At 43.0% G+C, this 19578-nt stretch overlaps 1 protein-coding gene and 1 pseudogene across 1 annotated transcript in view; both read left to right on the forward strand.

Moving 5' to 3' along the window:
• The window catches only part of LOC115644989, a 258015-nt gene that overhangs the window by 26554 nt on the left and 211883 nt on the right, over window positions 1-19578 (forward strand). The window lies entirely within an intron of this gene.
• On the forward strand, window positions 4293-4443 carry LOC115647370 (annotated as a pseudogene).

The following is a 19578-nucleotide window of genomic DNA, read 5'->3' on the forward strand; positions in this document are numbered from 1 at the left end:
CGTCCTAGAGTGACCATATGTCCCATTTTGGCCACAGACTTCCTGACTTTTTTGGCAAAATTGGGCATTTGTCCCATTTGCTCTTGCCAACTGATCACCATACAGTAATCCGCCACTGCCCGCTTACCATTCAGGATTTTGTCTGCTTCTGCTATCTTCCAAAGGATCATGGAAGGTTGTTGGTTGGACTGTGCCATGTTGTGGTATACCTAGACAATGATCTCCTGATAGGAGAGACAGAAATGGAACACCTGTGGTACCTAGGTGAAGTCCTACAAAGGTTAAGGGAAACTGAGTTGTCACTAAGCACTTGAAGTATGTGTTTATGGCCAGGAGGTGGTTTAGTTAGGATATTGTGTTTTGGAAAAGAAAAGGACTGCAGTCACTAGAAGAAAATGTTAACGCCATCAGAGAAATTCCAGTTCCAAAAACTTTGGCCTTTTAAAACTATTATGGACAATTCCTAAAAAAAATCTGTTAATGCAGCCTGCCCTCCCTTCATGCATTGCTAATAAAAGGAGCAGAATGGCATTGGGAGTAAGGATCAGGAGATGACCTTCAAAGGAACCAAAGAACGTCTGAAGTCAGCCAAACTCCTGGTGCATTTTGACCCCAAACATGCCCTGTTACTTGTGATGCTTCACGCTACAGAGTGTGCGCAGTACTTTTGCATTAAATGGAAGATGGGACTGACAGGCCACTCTGCTATGCCTCATGCTCCTTATTGTCAGCAGAACAATGGCATTCCCAGTTAGATAAGGAAAGTTTGGCTATTGTCTTTGCTGTCAGAAAGTTCCATCAATATGTCTATTGGCAACAATTCACTATAACAATTGACCATAAGCCAGTTTTAGGACTTCTGGGGGAAGCCAAATCTATTTCCCCTTTAGCTTCTGTATGCTTGCAACATTGGGCATTATTGATAACAGCCTACCAATAATAGCTGATCTATATGCCTGGAGCGGCAATTGCTAATGCAGATAGCCTCAGCTGGCTGCTGGTGGGTTGAACACCAGAAGACCTTCCAGTACCTCAAGAAGTGTTGCTAGTTTTAGCTGGAGTGCAAGAAGCTCCACTAAGCAGATTTTCACAGGCATTGGGAATTAAGTCTCCAAAGCAGTGTTCTTCTCTGGGGATCAGGAGTCATAATATTTCTCCAGGCAAGAAAGTTAATACTGGAGGAACTGCACATAACTTACCCTGGGATGATCTAAATGAAAACTCTGACCAGAAGTTACATCTGATGGCACAGGTGAGATAGAGCAAGTATTACTGGGCTGACCCACATGGCAGCAGTTAAGAAAATTGCCTCTAATAGCAAATGTATTATCATGGGAATGGCCAGGAAGCTTTGGATCAGACAACTCCAACTATGCTGTTCCTGTCCTTAGGTCAATATTGCTTGTAATGGTGGATGTATATTCTAAGTGAGTGGAAGTCATTCTGGTCAGAGTAGCTACTTCATTTATAACTATTGAGGAACTTTGTTGCTTGTTTAGCACACATGGATTGCCTGACACCATGGATTTTGACAATGCTAGTGTCTTTATCAGGAAAGAATTCCAGGCCTTTTTGAGGGCCAATGGGATCAAACACAGAACATCTGCTCCCTATCACCCATCCATACATGAGTTGGCAGAAAGGGCTGTTCAGTCTTTTAAGAATGGACTGAGGAAGCTTATTGAGAGGTTGCTGTGGTCTAGGCTGTTTCAGTTTTTGAGTAATTATAGAACAACCCCTCATGCCATGATGGTGGTATTACCTGCAGAACTACTGATGAGGTAACTGATTCTAACTTGCTGGCGTTTCTGGAAACCTTGCCTGCAGAAACAGGCTTGTCAACATCAAGAGAATATGAAACTATATTATAACCATCAACAGGGCACTTGCTTTTTGTCTCCTAGAGTGCTTTTTGAGTTCTCCATTTTGTGGGAATGCCCAAGTAGTTATTTGGCACAATCGTAAAAGCTACAGGCCAGGTTGCTGTAGGAGATGGCATATCAATCATCTTTTTTCCTTTGGAGAATGTCAGGAACCTGAGTCAGGTTCCAAGGACTCACCATCTCCAATTGTGGTGGTGGATCAGCAGCCTCTACTGTTTCTGTGGTTTACCCAAGCTCAGAGTTGGAGGAGGTAATCTATTGTTGAAGCAGGTACTGGAACGGACCTCTTGAGGGATTCTCAGTCCTGAGACCCCTGTGAAATATCTGCCTGTCCTGGATACACCAGGAACATCTACTCCAGTATGCTGCCAATCCACAAGATGACACAAGGCCCATGTCCACTTAAATCTGCAGGTGAGGATGGGTGTGTGACTTGGGACAGAATAATCCCCCTTTTCTACCATATGAGGTTGGGTAGCCTACCCTGCACCTCTAGTTAGAGTTCTAGTTACTATATTGAGGTGTTGATTTTCCTATCAAGAATTTTGGTTGAACTTTGAGGGGAAGGATGTATCTTGGGGGTTCAGGATAGTTATTTTAGGATAGTCCCTAAACAGGTATTTCAGGGAGTTTTGCCTGGTCTAGGGTTGCAATGGTCTAACTGCACAAACCTGAACACCCTTGCTCCACCTTACCCCATCCCTTACCTAAGGCCATACCCCTGCCCCACCCCTTCTCCAAGGCCCTTTCCCCACTCACTCCATCCCCCCTCCCTCTGTCACGTGCTCGCCCCCATCCCTCCATCATGCGCTATCCCCCACCCTCACTCACTTTCACTGGATTGGGGCAGAGGTGTGGGGTGTGGGATGGGGTGCAGGCTCTGAGCTGGGGGTGGGGTTGAAGGGTTCAGAGTGTGGGAAAGGGCTCTGTGTCAAGCTTGGAGCAGGGGGTTGGGGTGTGAGAGAGGGTTTGAGGTGTGGGCTCCAGGAGGGATTTTGGATGCAGGAGAGAGCTCAGTGAGAGGGCTTAGGGTTGGGGTAGGGGGTTGGGTGCAGGAGGGGGTTTGTGGTGCAGGATCCGGGAGGGAGTTTGGGTGTGGGAGGGGGCTCAGGCCTGGGGGTTGGGGTGTAAGGGGGTTTGGGATGTGGCAGAGGCTTCAGGGTGCAGGCTCTGGGAGAGAGTGTGGGTGCAGGAGAGGGCTCAGGGATGGATCAGGGGATTGGGGTGCTGGCTCCTGCCAGGCATTGCTTACCTCAGCTGGCTCCCGGGACTGATGGCATGTCCAGCAGTGGCTCCTAGGCTCATGGGCAGCCTGGTGGTTCTGGTTGCTGCCCCTGCTTGCAAGCACCACCTCCACAGCTCTCATTGGCTACTGTTCCCCGTTCCCGGCCAATAGGAGCTGCAAAGTCAGTGCTTGGGGTGGGGGCAGTGCACAGAGACAGGGCAGGTAGGAACCTGCCTTACCCTGCTGCGCTGCTGGATTTCTAGTGGTCTACAGTCTTCCGGTTTTGGCTTTAGTAGCCTCCAGGAGATCAAGCCGGATTCCAGGAGACTCTTGGCCAAACTAAGAGGGTTGGCAACCCTAGCCTGCTCCCTGGGGATTATTTTGTCAGTTAATAAAGAAGCAGTTGAGAATAGACCTGGAGTGTTGTGCTCCCTGAGCAGCTAATAGCTAGCAAAGAATGTAGAATTCGAGTTTTGAAAAGATTTATTAGGCCATTTTGTTGCTCCACATCCTACCAATGCAGGATTAATACCTACAATATATTTCTTTTATATCAGTTCAAAATCCAGCAGCAGTACAGTATTTCAGACTCATTACATTTTAAAGCCCAGGGAAACAGTGGTGGCATAGTTTTGTAAACAAGTTTGGAGACGATTCTTTGCTAGAGTTTAAATTTCTGAAGTGATCTTTGAATAATAAATAGTAATAAAATGATCATTGTTTAATTTTGTTGTGTCTTTTATCTTCAGGAGATAATTAAACATACTTTTTGCAGAAACACTAGAAACCTAGAGTTTATCGCTCCAAAAGCTGACATTGCGCTAGTTTTATTTCCAGATTTATCATGCATATAAGCAGCTGTGGTCCATTGTTACAAAATAGATCAAGGCTTAACATAGAATTAATTGAATCGGAGTAGGGAGGGGGGAATCCTACAGTATTTCCCTAAACTTCTTTGGTTGCCTGTATTCCACTAGATATCTGCATTATTATTTCTGTGACTTAAGAATCTAAAACCTTTCTGTCAACAAATAGCATACACAGGTCCCCTGATCTTCTATACCTGTCTTGATAAGGTCCATCTGTCTTATCTTTACTTGATCCATCATATGTTTCATTTTCTTAATCCATTTTATTGATTGCTATTTGCTTGGCCTTCATGTTTCTCTTTAAGACTGAAAACAAACTTTGCGCAGTGGCAGTATCATAACCAATGAAGTTAATCTGAGGTATGATTATTGCTAGTTGAAAACTTTTCCATTGTATTAAGATTCCTTAACATTACTATATGATACTCAAACCTTATGATTAAATACTGCAGTTCACACTATCTGGTTATACATTTAAAAATATTTCTGTTCCTATTAGGTACAGCCCTGCATTAGGGGGTGATGCAGGGCAGCATAAACGTGGATTTACACTCACTCCCAGGGGAATATAAGAGTCATTCTGCCTCAGAGAAGAATTCATCAAAGCATAGGACAAGTGCACAACTATCATACTACTTTAGCATGCTCCTCACTGTGTAGCTGGCCAGTTCTGTTGAGTATGAGGAAAGAGTCTTTGCTTCACCTACTTGTTGAAAATCTCCATCCCTTACCTCCCTTTGCTGTGTCCTCAGGGAGTAATTACAGAGCAGTCTCTGACTACAGGGATGACAATGTTGCATAGCTTTTATGTGGGTTGTGAAAGGAGGTGTGGGCGAAGGAGGCTCTTAACGCCTTCTCCCCCTAATATCCACCTGCGTAAGGGCCAAGCAGAATTTCAAGTGTCTGACTGTTTGTGGGTATAGGTATGCTTAAGAGCTACATATTGATGTGAGCGTACCCCTCTGTTGGTTGTTTTTCCTACTGCAGCCCTGCCCTTGTGTCACTTTGGTATAAAAGTTTCAGCTTATGTGGTGTGAGTATGATTCAACTGCATAAATGAGTTGAGTAAAAAGTTTACTCTCTGTGACCATCTGCTTGGCCTCTGTGGTTGTCACATTTTAGGGCAACTGCACCTGTATTCCCCTTCTATGGTCCAGCAAGGGTACCCACTCTAGGGTCCTGTGACTTTCTCCCTCCTGATCAAGTATTTCCAGGCTGCACAGTTCCCTGACAATACTGTGATATCCCCAACAAATGATGGACTGTCTAGGCAGACCTGCTTTGCTGCTCTCCTCAGAGATGCTATACAGTGTAATTACCATAGGTAAAACTATACATTTCTAAGCAAGCACATTTATTCTTAAGGTACAAGAATTAAAGAGAAACACATTAAAACAATCAAAGAACCTACATGCATGCTAACAAGCTCACCATAGATCACCCCCTCACTCCAGCAAAGGCTCTGGCTGGTGAACAGCTCTTGAGACCCTACACGGGTTTTTCCTGTGGTCACACATTCATCTCAACTTCAGCTAAGCATAAGCACCTCAGTCTTATGTGGGATTAGAAGGCCAAAATCCTTCAAACTCTTCCCCAAGGATTGGCACCGCCTTTGACCTGAGTTCCTGTCTGTTTGCTGGATCAGAAAGAAGGCCTTGAGTCAGTTTTAACTCAGGTTATTTAACCAGAAATCCCTTCTTTGTCTTTTGGTTCCTGGAGGATCCATTTTGAACCAATATATGTGAACATCTCTCCAGGTAGTGATAGCTCTCTTGAGAAGTTACAACGTGAATTTTCCTACCTGCCCACCCCCACTGTTTTTAGTTGTTGGAGGGCTGTGGGGCCCTGTTCCTCATGGAAATATATACAATCCCTCATTAGTTCAGAAATGTTTGCATTCTTAATATAATGAACTCTTCAAACACATAAACTTAATTCAATAAGATTTGTGCAGGACATTGTCACAGCTGTCACAGAGATTTTCCAGGATTAGAAGAAAGACATGGAATTATCCCTAGTGTCTTGCCTTCTTTTTTCTGGAAATATTTTAAGTGACATTTTGAATTTTTGAAATATTTTGACCAGCTCTGCTTTTGAGTTTTCACCTGTTGGAGTTTTTCTTCCTGGGCTGGAGAAAACCAAAACAGTGGCCTGTGGATTGTTTGGAATCAAATGTGTTAAATTATAAATATCCAAAATGCTGGGCAAGAAACGGAGATTTTGCAATAATGTTGGGCATTATATACCCTTTATGAAAAATCTCATTTTTCATAATTGATTCTTCCGGACTTCATCCAGTGAACTAAAAGCTCCACTAATCTGTTTTCTGAGCATAAACCTCAGTGCTAAAGAAATTATCTTGTGAATCAGCTCCAAGCTCTTAGTTCCTATTTTTACCACGAAATTTGCCTGCAGCTGCCAGTCTGAATTACTTCCATCTTCTCTTTACATAAAACAAGAGGAGCAGAGGAAAGAAGGAAAGGTTTTGATTTTGCAAAAAGTGAATATGAATCTGATCTTAAACTCAGAAGTTTCAGAACCAGAACTTTATGTACCACAGTTATTTTTCTCCCTACTTTCTTTTTCCCTAATATAGCCAACTGGCACCCAACAATTACAATATAAATCAGTAGAATATCTTGTGACAAGTCCGTTCCAGCAGTTGTTTTATATGACTCTCGTGCATCATTGCTTTGCAGCGTTGAAAATTTTAGTATTAGAAAGACGTCCTAGTCTTTATTTAAGTTCTTAAGCCCATATTTTGATTTGAAGGCCTATTCATGGATGCATTACTTAAAATTAAGCATTATGCATGATATAGAAGATATATAGCATAGCGTGGGTCAATCGTCCGTACAGCTTTGATATATAGAGTTCAATTTGTGTTGACTTCCTCTGTTTGGAAAGCAAAGGAGTCTGGGGCTTTGTACTTCTATAAAATTTATTACAGTGATCAATATACTGTGCTATTTATTCATGTCCTGTAACAGCTATGGCCTGGTATCTGTAGATTCACCAGTCTACTGTGACCCCATAGAGTAGGCTAAAATAATCTGATGGCTAATCAATCATTCTTTTGTCATATTTAAGGTTAAAATAATCTCACCTTTTCCCATTTTAGATTGCGTACATTCCTGACATGTTTGCCTTGAAGCATGTTAAAAAAGTGCTGTGGAACCATGAGCAGTATAACAATGAGCCCCTCTCATGGTTATGCATAAAGTATATTGAATCCAGTTTCTGCATTCTCACCGTAGCAGAGAGTGCGAGGGAGACTGAGGGAAGACATTGTTTTTCCTCGGATAGCATTGGTTCCCTTTTTTCATGGAATCTTGGCCTCTGGTGACAGAACATATAGGGCCAGAGTCTCATTTGCACTGAGGCTACTTTACAGCGTAAAGGGACCTAAGTGTAAATATAAACCAGGGCTACAGGTGATTATTTTACCAGGAATCTCCACACTTTCATATCGACACCCCTTCCTATGGTTGATATGGTGAGTAACAATGGCAAAGCACACCTCTACCCCAATATCACGCCACCCGATGTAACACAAATGTGGATACAACGCAGTAAAGCAGCGCTCCGGGGAAGTGGGGCTGCGTGCTCCAGTGGATCAAAGCAAGTTCAATGTAACACAGTTTCACCTATAGTGCGGTAAGATTTTTTGGCTCCCGAGGACAGTGTTCTATCGAGGTAGAGGTGTACTACATTAAGTGAAGGATTCCTAGCTGGTGCATCCAGGTGATTGCCAGTATCCCACATGCAGCACCAGTGACTATTGCAATGCTTTTACATTGCTCCTCAAATTATCCTGAAATCAATAACTTCCAGGAATGACACCAACATATTACTGAGACAGGGTGGGTGAAGTAAACCTTTTATTGGACTAACTTCTGCAGCCCAATAAATGATATTATCTCATCCATCTTGTCTCTCCCATATCATGGGACCAACAGGGCTACAACAACACTGCAGTCAACATATTAGCCAGAAAGAATTGTCCTCTGCATTGTCTTTTCTCTGACTGGTACTTCTGAATATTGCAATATCTAATAGGCAGTTCAGAAATGCAGCAGGTAATTCTATTATCCAATGCTCTACAGATGATCAGGAAAAAAATGTTGAATGATATCATTGCAGGAAATACCATTCTTGAAAGTCATATTCCTGAGAGAGCAGCTTTTGTACTTGCCAATTTATATTGTTTTAAACAGTAATGACACTTGTAGCATTATTGCTTTCAAGAGCCAAAAATAGAAGAGCCAGTAGGTATTTTTATTTTTTATAACAAATTTCTGGAAGATGGGCTAATGAGCACTAAATTGCATTTACAGATGACTTAGATAATTTTTTTCACTAAATTGCCAGCAAACACCACTGAGTGCAGACAAATGATAAAAGTACATACAGTGGCTGTATAAATATACAAGCTTGATCCTCAGAGGTATGAAGGGATTGGATGGTTATATAGATGACAGAAATATCCAGGGTTCTCATAATTAATGATAAAAATTCTGGAAGAGATATTAAATCTCATGCTTCAGGACTTAAGCCAACTTCTAACTATTAGAGATCAGGATGGGACCTAATGGAGGGATCAGATTATGCACATCTGCCTGCTGTGGGCATCTGACAATTTCTTTTGAATCACCTGATCAGAGACAAGATAATGGAGTAGATGGACATCAGGTCTGATCTACTCTGGCAATTCCTTTGTTGCTAAGGGCTCACTGACTTCAGGAGGAGGTTGAGGACGCTCAGCACCCCTCAGCACTGGGCCATGTACAGAAGAGAAAATGAAGTTCTGCTTTGGGAAAATGTAAAGCCATACCTGGAATTTTATATACTGTCTATTTTGGGATTCCTCAGCACAAAGTTGTTGAAAAAGCAGAAGAAACACTGTGCAGGTCATGCTGCATGGATGTGGAACCCAAATGGTTAATGGCTTCAAAGGGTTGACATGACTAAAGATTAGGAAAACTAATTATTTGTAGTTTAATTAAATGTTGACGAAGAGAGGATGTGATAAGTTACTACAAATATCTGAAGGACCTAAATACCAAAGAGGGCCATCTTGGATGAAATCTTGTGCCATTCTGCTCAAGACACCCAGAACCATTACACCTCTGTCTCAACAAGTGAGAGCTTCTCTGATACTAAGCTGTGTGTGAGCTCTCTGACACTCCAGCCTGCATTCCTTGCCAGCAAACTCCTCGAGACTCTGCCAGTATCAACCTTGCCTTGAAGGTAACAATCAGTGAACTTCAGTTCCTGAGTCCCAGGGACATCTCCCTGCTATGTTCAGACCCTCTCACCGGACTCTCTCAGAAATTGTTTGCTGCCTCCAAAGAGAAAGAGCACACAACAGCCTGTTAGTTTAGTTGAGGCCTCACACTTCACTTTTAGAGACAACATTGAGATGGTTTTGAAATAAAACAAGAAAAGAACAGCATTGTAAGCGGTACTAAGCAAGAGAAAAAGGGACAAATATGGTTACAAACAAAACACACATTCTAATGTCTTAATTTTAGCAAGTTACAATCTTTGTCTAAGCAGTTTTCTTACTTACATCAAGTTATCAGCATCTCCATCTCTAGGCTAGCGGAGCCAACTTTCACAGGCTCAGAGGGGGCTGTATCATACGTTCCGTAAGTGATGGATCACTAAAATGTCATTATGCTCCCCTTATATTCCCCAAAGTCCATTGTCTCTGCCTCAAGAGTCAGGAAGACTTCCTGGGATGAAGATTCTCTCTGCCTGCTTGGTCACTAAATTGTCTTCTCCCCCCTTGATAGCTTTATTTGCCTTACATGTAAAAGTACTTTGATTGTCTCCTGCCTGTAATCAAACCGATCAGTCGGGTAAACATCCATTTATTTGTGTAGTGTAGACTGGGTTTATACACTGCCTTCTAAACACATTTAAACAACTTATTTCCAGCACACACACACCTTCTACACAACCCATATGTACATTGCACAATGATTTTTGGGATTAGAATGTTATCAGTTTACATATGAAACCTAGGATGTCTTTCAGATACATATTATTACAACAGTGTATTGGGGGTTGTGACGGGTTGGATCACAGAAACCCCCTTGGGGCTGCCAACTGATGTGCCAAGACTACTTCTGCCCCTGCTTTCCCTGCCAGCTTGGGACTCCAGCACCTTGTCTTTTTGAGCCAGACACTCCCGTCTGCTCCAGCACAGACCCAGGGTCTGAATTACTTGCCCCAAAGCTGCAGACTTAACTGAAAGCAACTAACAGAAGTGTTCCTTTCTTTAACACTCAGATGCCAAACTCCCAATGGGGTCCAAACCCCAAATAAATCCATTTTACCCGGTATAAAGCTTATACAGGGTAAACTCATAAATTGTTCATCCTCTGTAACACTGATAGAGAGATATGCACAGCTATTTGCTCCCCGCCCAGGTTTTAATACATACTCTGGGTTAATTAATAAGTAAAAAGTGATTTTATTAAATACAGAAAGTAGGATTTAAGTGGTTCCAAGTAATAGCAGACAGAACAAGGTGAATTACCAAGCAAAATAAAACAAAACACGCAGGTGCTGGAGTCCCAAGCTGGCAGGGAAAGCAGGGGCAGAAGTAGTCTTGGCACATCAGTTGGCAGCCCCAAGGGGGTTTCTGTGATCCAACCCGTCACAACCCCCTAAGACAGTAAGAAAACTGAATACAGATAAAATCTCACCCTCAGAGATGTTTCAATAAGCTTCTATCACAGTCTGGATGCCTTCCTAGTCTGGGCACAATCCTTTCCCCGGTACCGCCCTTGTTCCAGCTCAGGTGATAACTAGGTGATTTCTCATGATTGCAGCCCTCTTTGTTCTGTTCCACCCTCTTATATGGCTTTGGCACAAGGTGGGAATCTTTTGTCTCTCTGGGTCCCCACTCCCTGCTTTCTAAATAGAAAGGTACCAGGTTAACGATGGAGTCCAGTTCAGGCGACATGATCACGTCACTGTAAGACTTCATTACCCACTTGCCAGCACGCAGGTATACAGGAAGACTTACAAGTAAAGAGAGCCATCTACAGACAATTGTCCTGGTTAATGGGAGCCATCAAGATTCCAAACCACCATTAATGGCCCACACTTTGCATAATTACAATAGGCCCTCAGACTTATGTTTCATATTTCTCGTTTTAGATACAAGAATGATACATTCATACAAATAGGATGACCCCACTCAGTAGATTATAAGCTTTGTAATGATACCTTACCAGAGACCTTTTGCATGAAGCATATTGCAGTTACATTATATTCACACTCATTAGCATATTTTCATAAAATCATATAGAGTGCAATGTCACAGGGTTAATGAGTGTGTCAGGCCTGATGTGAGTTACAGTATGGTGGGCTTCTTCCAGTTGGCACTGAGGGGCTCCCAAGGTCACAGGAATATAACTAGAAGTCAGGAGATCCAATTAAGCTAATGAAAATTTAGGCTTAATAACAGGAACATTGTCCTACCATTGATCTAGATAAACCCCATTTAGTTTTCTGCATAGTTGGTTCCTCCATACAGAGATATCACCTCCTCACTATGGAAAGGAAGTCTGCATACTTCCAGAACACCATTCCCCTTGTCCCTTGACCAAGTGAGGGCTCTGTGGAGTGCAGTTGAGGTGGGCCAGGGGAAAAGAGAGTGGACCTAGGGTCAGGCCTAGGGATGTATGTATTCACCCCTCTTCTCTTTCCACAGAAGATACTAAATAAAATTAAAAGTGGCAAAGAGTTCTGTGACACCTTATAGACTAACAAACGTATTAGAGCATGAGCTTTCATGGGTGAATACCCACTTTGTCGGATGCATCACATGCTCATGCTCCAATACGTTTGTTAGTCTATAAGGTGTCACAGAACTCTTTGCCGCTTTTACAGGATCTAACACAGCTACCCCTCTGATACTAAATAAAATTAGTGAAGCTCCTGGCTGTATTAATGTTCATGTATCCAATGCTGGCGTTGCTTTTACAGGATCTAACACAGCTACCCCTCTGATACTAAATAAAATTAGTGAAGCTCCTGGCTGTATTAATGTTCATGTATCCTATGCTGGCGTTGCCAAGAATTATTGCAACTAGAGGGGGGCAGTCTCTAGCAGGCAATATAGTTCTGCTGCTAGGGAGTGGGATATGGGCTCCTGAGGGCCACAGAACAGCTGTGTAGGAGACTTTGGCTTCCAAGGGATCCCTGGAGGTCTGTCAGATTTGGGAGCAGCTTTTCCACCTGGGCCCTCTATGATTAGAAATTTAGGTTACTCTCCAGGAAGGATTCCTCACTTGTGCTTAATTATCTGACCAAATATGGGTTGAGAAGACCAGCTTTTAGGCACTTATATTTGAAAATCTTGGCCTGTATGAATCCTACTGAAACTTACTGTGTGTAAGATTCTACAGCAACTCTCAACCTGATTCATGTTATGGATTCATATAACTCAACAAATAACTTTGAATGATATAGAGATGAAATGAGGCAGTTTCCCACCTCTTCTCCTCACGATGATGTCATTCTATTAGTACAAAGCCCAGCACTGTGAAGTCAGCAGTGAAATCAGGATGGTACCTGTGTGAGAGATGAAGTCTCTACTGCCATTTTGGGCCTTACATCACTTTGCTGGGCTGACTGGAGAATGCAGCTGCAGCATAGTGAGAACAGAGTGGCTAGGAGCACAGTCTCCTGGTGATACACAACAAGAAGAAGGTGAGGGAAAGAGAGAGAGAGAGGGGGAAAATAGAAATAAAAGAAGTCAAGTAGAGATTCAAGAGGCAACATTACTGTGTGATAATTAGTGTCTCAATGCGTATAGTTGGGCTTTGGGACAAGCATGGGGAAATCTCTAAACAAGTGTGGCTAATAAATGGGGAACTGTTTAAGAACATAAGAATGGCCATACTGGGTCAGATCAATGGTGGATCCATCCCAGTATCCTGTCTTCCGCTGGTGCCCAATGCCAGGTGCCTTAGAGGGAATGGACAGAACAGGGAATCATCAAGTGATCCATCCCCTGTCACCCATTCCCAGCTTCTGGCAAAAAGGCTTGGGATGCTTCAGAGCATGGTTTTGCATCTCTGCCCATACTGGCTAATAGCCATTCATGGACCTATCCTCCAGCAACTTATCTAGTTCTTTTTTTGAACTCTGTTCTAGTCTTAGGATTTACAATACCCTCTGGCAAGGAATTCCACAGGTTGATTGTGCATTGTGCGAAGAAACCCTTCCTTTTGTTTGTTTTAAACCTGCTGCCCATTAATTTTATTTGGTAACCCCTAGTTCTTGTGTTATGAGAGAAGGAGTAAATAACACTTCCTTATTTACTTTCTCCACACTAGTCAAGATTTTGTAGACCTCTATAATATCCCCCCTTAGTTGTCTTTTTTTCCAAGCTGAAAAGTTATAGTCTTATTAATTACTACTCAAATGGAAGCTATTCCATACCCCTAATCATTTTGGTTGCCCTTGTCTCTTTTTTGAGATGGAGTGATTGGATCTGCATGCAGTTTTCAAGATGTGGGCAGGGCCAGCACAACCCATTAGGCGCCCTAGGTGGTCACCTAGGGCACTAACATTTAGGGGGTGGCGACGGCGGTGGCTGGACCTTCTGCAGCCTCTGTTGGGGGCAGCATTTCGGGGGTGGGACCTTCCGCCTCCTAGGGCAGCAAAAAAGCTGGCGGCGCTCCTGGATATGGGTGTACCATGGATCTATATACAGGCAATATGATATTTTCTGTCTTATTATCTATCCCTTTCCTAATGATTCCAAACATTCTGTTTGCTTTTTTGACTGCCACTGCACATTGAGTGGATGTTTTCAGAGAACTATCTACAGTGATTCCAAGATCTTTCTTGAGTGGTAATTTAGACCCCATCAGTTGATATGTATAGTTTGGAAAACATAATCCCGTGAGCATTACTTTGCATTTATCAACATTGAATTGCATCTGCCATTTTTTTGCCTAGTCACCCAGTTTTGTGAGGTCCCTTTGTAACTCTTCATAGACTGCTTTGGACTTACCTATCCTGAGTAGTTTTGTATTCTTTGCAAATTTTGCCACCTCACTGTTTGCCCCTTTTTGCAGACAATATATGAATATGTTGAACAGAACTGGTCCCAGTACAGACTCCTGGGGACACCTCTATTTACCTCTCTCCATTTCTAAAATTTTTCAGAAGTGAGGTGGGAGATTATCAAGTGATATCTTTCAAATACTGGTTTCTTTCCTTTATTTACAAAAGCCAATTTACATTTGTTTAATTAAAAAAAATCTGTCTTCTTGTGGAGGATGGAATTACTTTTGTGGGACTGGGGACTAGATTGGAAAAGATGGTCTGGAAACAATGCAAGAAAGAGATTTAAAGCGTCTGTTGAATACCACAGAATAGAATAATGGAAATAAATGTTACCATCTACTCTGGTTCAAAAGGGGAATAGTATCTACAAGGCTTGTCAGGGGAGCTTGGCTGGGAGGGATTGCAGAAGAACTGAAGCCCTGACTATTTCTGGGAGTTTGTATCGGAGGGATTGATGCAGAGGGAATGAGAGATTCATGGGTCCCATAGTATTTGTTTTAGGGGATTGCAGCAGGTTCTTTTGGAGATGAGGCTGAATCTGTTACTTTTCTGCTACCCCTCTGCATCTTACAGCCCTACAGGACACTTCTTTCTTACTGAAACAGATGATAAATTAAGTCACCCTACAATGTGCGGAAGATTATAATCCACTTTAACAAAGCCATCAAATGGAGACTCTCGGGGAGCAGAGCATTTCTTGGTTCTAACAGCTTTCCTTCTCAATGTGTACTTTGCCTGAATGTTAGTTTTGTGCATTCAATATAAAAAACACCATATGCACTACTGCTAACTCCCAGCATTCAAAAAAGATGAGTTCACCCTCCCCACCCCCGTCACGTGATTGATTTAAAATCCCAACTGTGACTAGAGTGTTTAGCTGGTGACCCCAGGTGTATAAATGGGCAGTTAGGAATGCTGGCTTTCTGTGTGTGCATTTAAAGGTGTCTAGAATTTGCAGAGCAGCTGCCCAATGAAGAGTAAAATACAGAGCTTCCAAATATCAGGCAGCTCAAGTGACACTCATATGTTTGGCAGCCCTCTCACGCCTGCCCACATCTCAGCTGGATTTGGATGCCTGCAGCTGAGTTGTAGGTAAGTTTGGCAGAATTCTTTATATATATATATAAAGTGATGCTGACAATCTGTGTTTTAATGATCCGTCCCCCTCACCCCAGAATGCCCTCTACTGTGAAAATTTAAATAAATAAGAATTCAGAAAAAATGCTTAAAACCCATAATTTTGCACAACTGTGAAAAATTTAAATCACTAAAAATTGAAAATATGCTTAAAAATAAATGTTGATATATATATATATATATATCTCAACATTTATTTTTAAGCATATTTTCAATTTTTAGTGATTTAAATTTTTCACAGTTGTGCAAAATTATGGGTTTTAAGCATTTTTTCTGAATTCTTATTTATTTAAATTTTCACAGTAGAGGGCATTCTGGGGTGAGGGGGACGGATCATTAAAACACAGATTGTCAGCATCACTTTCCAAAATATACAAAGTAAAGATCATTAAAGTCTAAGAAGTTCACAAGTAGCATTTTTTCCTTTGCCTCTCTGTAGATGTTGATGATTATCAGTGGAAATATTTTTTTGTCGGTTTGTGTGCATACAGGGAAATGGACATTTACTGATATCTATCAACACAAAATCTAAGCCTTCCAAGCATAGCTATAGCCAGTCTGCAGGTATTTGCTGTGCTGATAGCAGCACAAAGTGAAGGGATGGATACTGCCCCAGGTTCTTTCATACACCCCAGAAAACAGGCCCAAACACCTTATTACCAATCCAACCCCAGCAAGCCCCAGGCACACAGCAACCCACCCCCGCACCCTGCAGACAACCAGTAGTAAATCCCACACATCCTAGGAACCCAGGCAACCAGTAAACATGAACCTACTCTAGCAGCACCTCCAGCTACCCCAGCATCTCTGGCACCTCAGACAGCTACTAGCTAATCTGCGAGAGTCCTCAGATTTCCAGCACCCACCAAACCCAGCATCAAGATACCGTAGTACCCTGAAGTACTCACCCACCCACCCAGCTTCCTCAAATATCTTCCCACCTACCCGACTATGGCACAGGGGTGCCTGGGGCAGCCTCTGCTGGAAATAGCAAGGTCAGAGCACACTGCAAAAGGGAGAGCAGACACTCACAAAATTGGTGGTTAACACTAAAGTTAAACTCCTCAGACTGTGCTCCTGATCCCCACCACTGGTTATGAAGAAGCAAAAAAAAAAAAGAAAAAAAAAAAGAGAGAAATCACACAGCCCCCTCCAGTGCATTCCAGTTCCCTGGCTCCCACTCAGCACCTAGGTGCAGTAAGGTAAGGTGTTGTTTGAAAACTCTTCTGACTATGACAAGGTGAGCTCCCAGACTACTGCACTGGGCAACACAGTATGGCGAGGGGGTGAGCAGCCCTCAGTGGTGAAAGAACAGGTTGAGGAATACTTAGAAAAGCTGAATATGCACAAGTCCATGAGTCCATATCTAATGCATCCAAGGGTGCTGAGAGAGTTGGCTGATGTGATTACAGAGCCATTGGCCATTGTCTTTGAAAATTCATGGCGATTGGGGGAGGTCCTGGACAATTGGAAAAAGGCAAATATAGTGCCCATATTTTAAAAAGGGAAGAAAGAGAACCCGGGGAACTACAGACAGGTCAGCTTCACTTCAGTCTCTGTGAAAAGCATGGAGCTGGTCCTCACGGAATCCTTTTTGAAGCACTTGGAGGAGAGGAAGATGATCAGAAACAGTCAACACGGGTTTACCAAGGGCAAGTCATGCCTGACCAACCTGATTGCCTTCTATGATGAGAAAAGTGGCTCTGTGCATATGGGGTAAGAAGTGGATGTGATATATCTTGACTTTAGCAAAGCTTTTGATATGGTCTCCCACAGTGTTCTTGCCAGCAAGTTAAAAAAGTATGGATTGGAAGAATGGACTATAAGGTGGATAGAAAGCTGGCTAGATTGTTGGGCTCAATGGGTAATGATCAATGGCTCCATGTCTAGTTGGCAGCTGATATCAAGTGGAGTGGCCCAGTTTTGTTCAACATCTTTATTTATGATCTGGATGATGGGATAAATTGTATTCTCAGCAAGTTTGCGGATGACACTAAGCTGGTGGGAGAGGTAGATATGCTGGAGGGTAGGGATAGGATCCAGAGTGACCTAGACAAATTGGAGGATTGAGACAAAAGAAATCTGATGAGGTTCAACAAGGACAGGTGCAGAGTTCTGCACTTAGGATGGAAGAATCCTATGCACTGCTACAGGCCGGAGACTGAATGGCTAAGCAGCAGTTCTGCAGAAAAGGCCCTGGTGATTACAGTGGATGAGAAGCTGGATATGAGTGATCAGTGTGCTCTTGTTGCCAAGAAGGCCAACGGCATATTAGGTTGTATTAGTAGGAGCATTGCCAGTAGATCGAGGGAAGTGATTATTCCTCTCTATTCGGCTCTGGTGAGGCCACACCTGAAGTATTGCATCCAGTTTTGGTCCCCCCATGACAGGAAGGATGTGGACAAATTGGAGTGAGTCCAGTGGAGGCAACGAAAATGATTAGGGGGCTGGGCACGACTTACAAGGAGAGGCTGAGAGAAGTGGGCTTGTTTAGTCTGCAGAAGAGAAGAGTGAGGGGGGATTTGATAGCAGCCTTCAACTACCTGAAAGGGGATTCCAAAGAAGATGGATCTAGACTGTTCTCAGTGGTACCAGATGACAGAACAAGGAGTAATGGTCTCAAGTTGCAGTGGGGGAGGTTTAGGTTGGATATTAGGAAATACTATTTCAGTAGGAGGGTAGTGAAGCACTGGAATGGGTTACCTAGGGAGGTGGTGGAATCTCCTTCCTTAGAGGTTTTTACAGCTCGGTTTGACAAAGCCCTGGCTGGGATGATTTAGTTGGTGTTGGTCCTGCTTTGAGCACGGGGTTGGATTAGATACCTCCTGACGTCTCTTCCAACCCTGATCTTCTATGATTCTGTGATGCTATGCAAAATGTTTTTCTGAACCCCAAAGGGCCAGCCACATTGCCAGGTCAATATTAGGTTGGATCTTACCCAAAATACCATGCTGCCAGCCAATCCTTTAGCATCTAAAACTAAAGGTTTATTATAAAGAAAAAAGAAAGAGCAAGAAGAGAGTTGTTAAATGGTAAAGCAGTCACAGACATAAAAAGCAGGGATCAGCAACATTTGGCACGTGGCCCAGCAGGGTAAGCACCCCGGAGGGCCTGCGGGAAGCAGCGTGGGCTGATGGACAAGCTGGTTGCCGCTTTCTGCTGCCCCCGTTGGCCTGGAGTGGCGAACTGCAGACAGTGGGAGCTGCAATTGGCTGAACCTGTAGACGCGGCAGGTAAACAAACCGGCCTAGCCCGCTGGGTGCTTACCCTGGCAGGCTGCGTGCCAGTGGTTGCTGATCCCTGATATAAAGACTTCAAAGTCCATATATAAGGTTCTTAGCAGTATAGGTGAGTTTTCTGGCTTGAAAGTCCCTCTGGAACACATCCACAGCTTGGATGGGTCATTCAGTCCTTTGTTCAGAGCTTCAGTTTGTAGTAAAAACTCCTCCAGAGGTAAGAAGCAGGAGTGAAGACAAAATGGAGATGATGCGGCTGCCATTTATAGTCTTTTGCCATTTAGCTTGAATTTCCTTTTCTTCAAACACAAGCTGCCCAGCACATGGCCTGGAAGCCTTAGAGTTCTGGCCATAGGCCTGTCCCTGCCTGCCTTGCCGAGTCGTTAGGTAAAGCCCCTGACCCTTTCAATGAGTTCATTGTACAGGTGATGTCCCCTGATGGGCCATCTAGGCAGTGCTGATGCCAATCTGCTTGGGGGTGTCACCGAAATGCACAGCACCAGTTTGGAAATACAGATATACCATACATTTCTATAACTTACAATACAAAGGTGATATGAACATATAAACAAGATAATCATACTTTGCAAATCATAACATTTTACAGTTACCTTACATGGCATATCTGGTCAGACTCCTTGCAATTTTACAATATTGGTATCAACAATATTATAAACTGTCCCACATATTTCATACAACCCTTTGGGGTTCAGAAAAACATTTTGCATAGAATCATAGAGTATTAGGGTTGGAAGAGACCTCAGGAGGTCATCTAGTCCAACCCCCTGCTCAAAGCAGGACCAACACCAACTAAATCATCCCAGCCAAGGCTTTGTCAAGCTGGGCCTTAAAAACCTCTAAGGATGGAGATGCCACCACCTCCCTATGTAATCCATACAGCATCACACCACCATCACTCCTACCCTGATGTCCACGGGTAACAAATTTTGTGTAGCTCCATTTCCTAACCCATCACTGCTTGAGCTAGGACTAATTGAATATTATGTTTATATACAAGTTAGCCTATCAAATGATTTGCATAAAATGTCACAGCTGCACAAACTTCTAATATTCATGGTCAATGATGACTAGAAACTCTCTTATAGATAGAAAAGTTTGTCTCACATTTT

This window comes from Gopherus evgoodei, chromosome 2 (assembly GCF_007399415.2).
Source record: "Gopherus evgoodei ecotype Sinaloan lineage chromosome 2, rGopEvg1_v1.p, whole genome shotgun sequence".
NCBI classification, from domain to species: domain Eukaryota; kingdom Metazoa; phylum Chordata; order Testudines; family Testudinidae; genus Gopherus; species Gopherus evgoodei.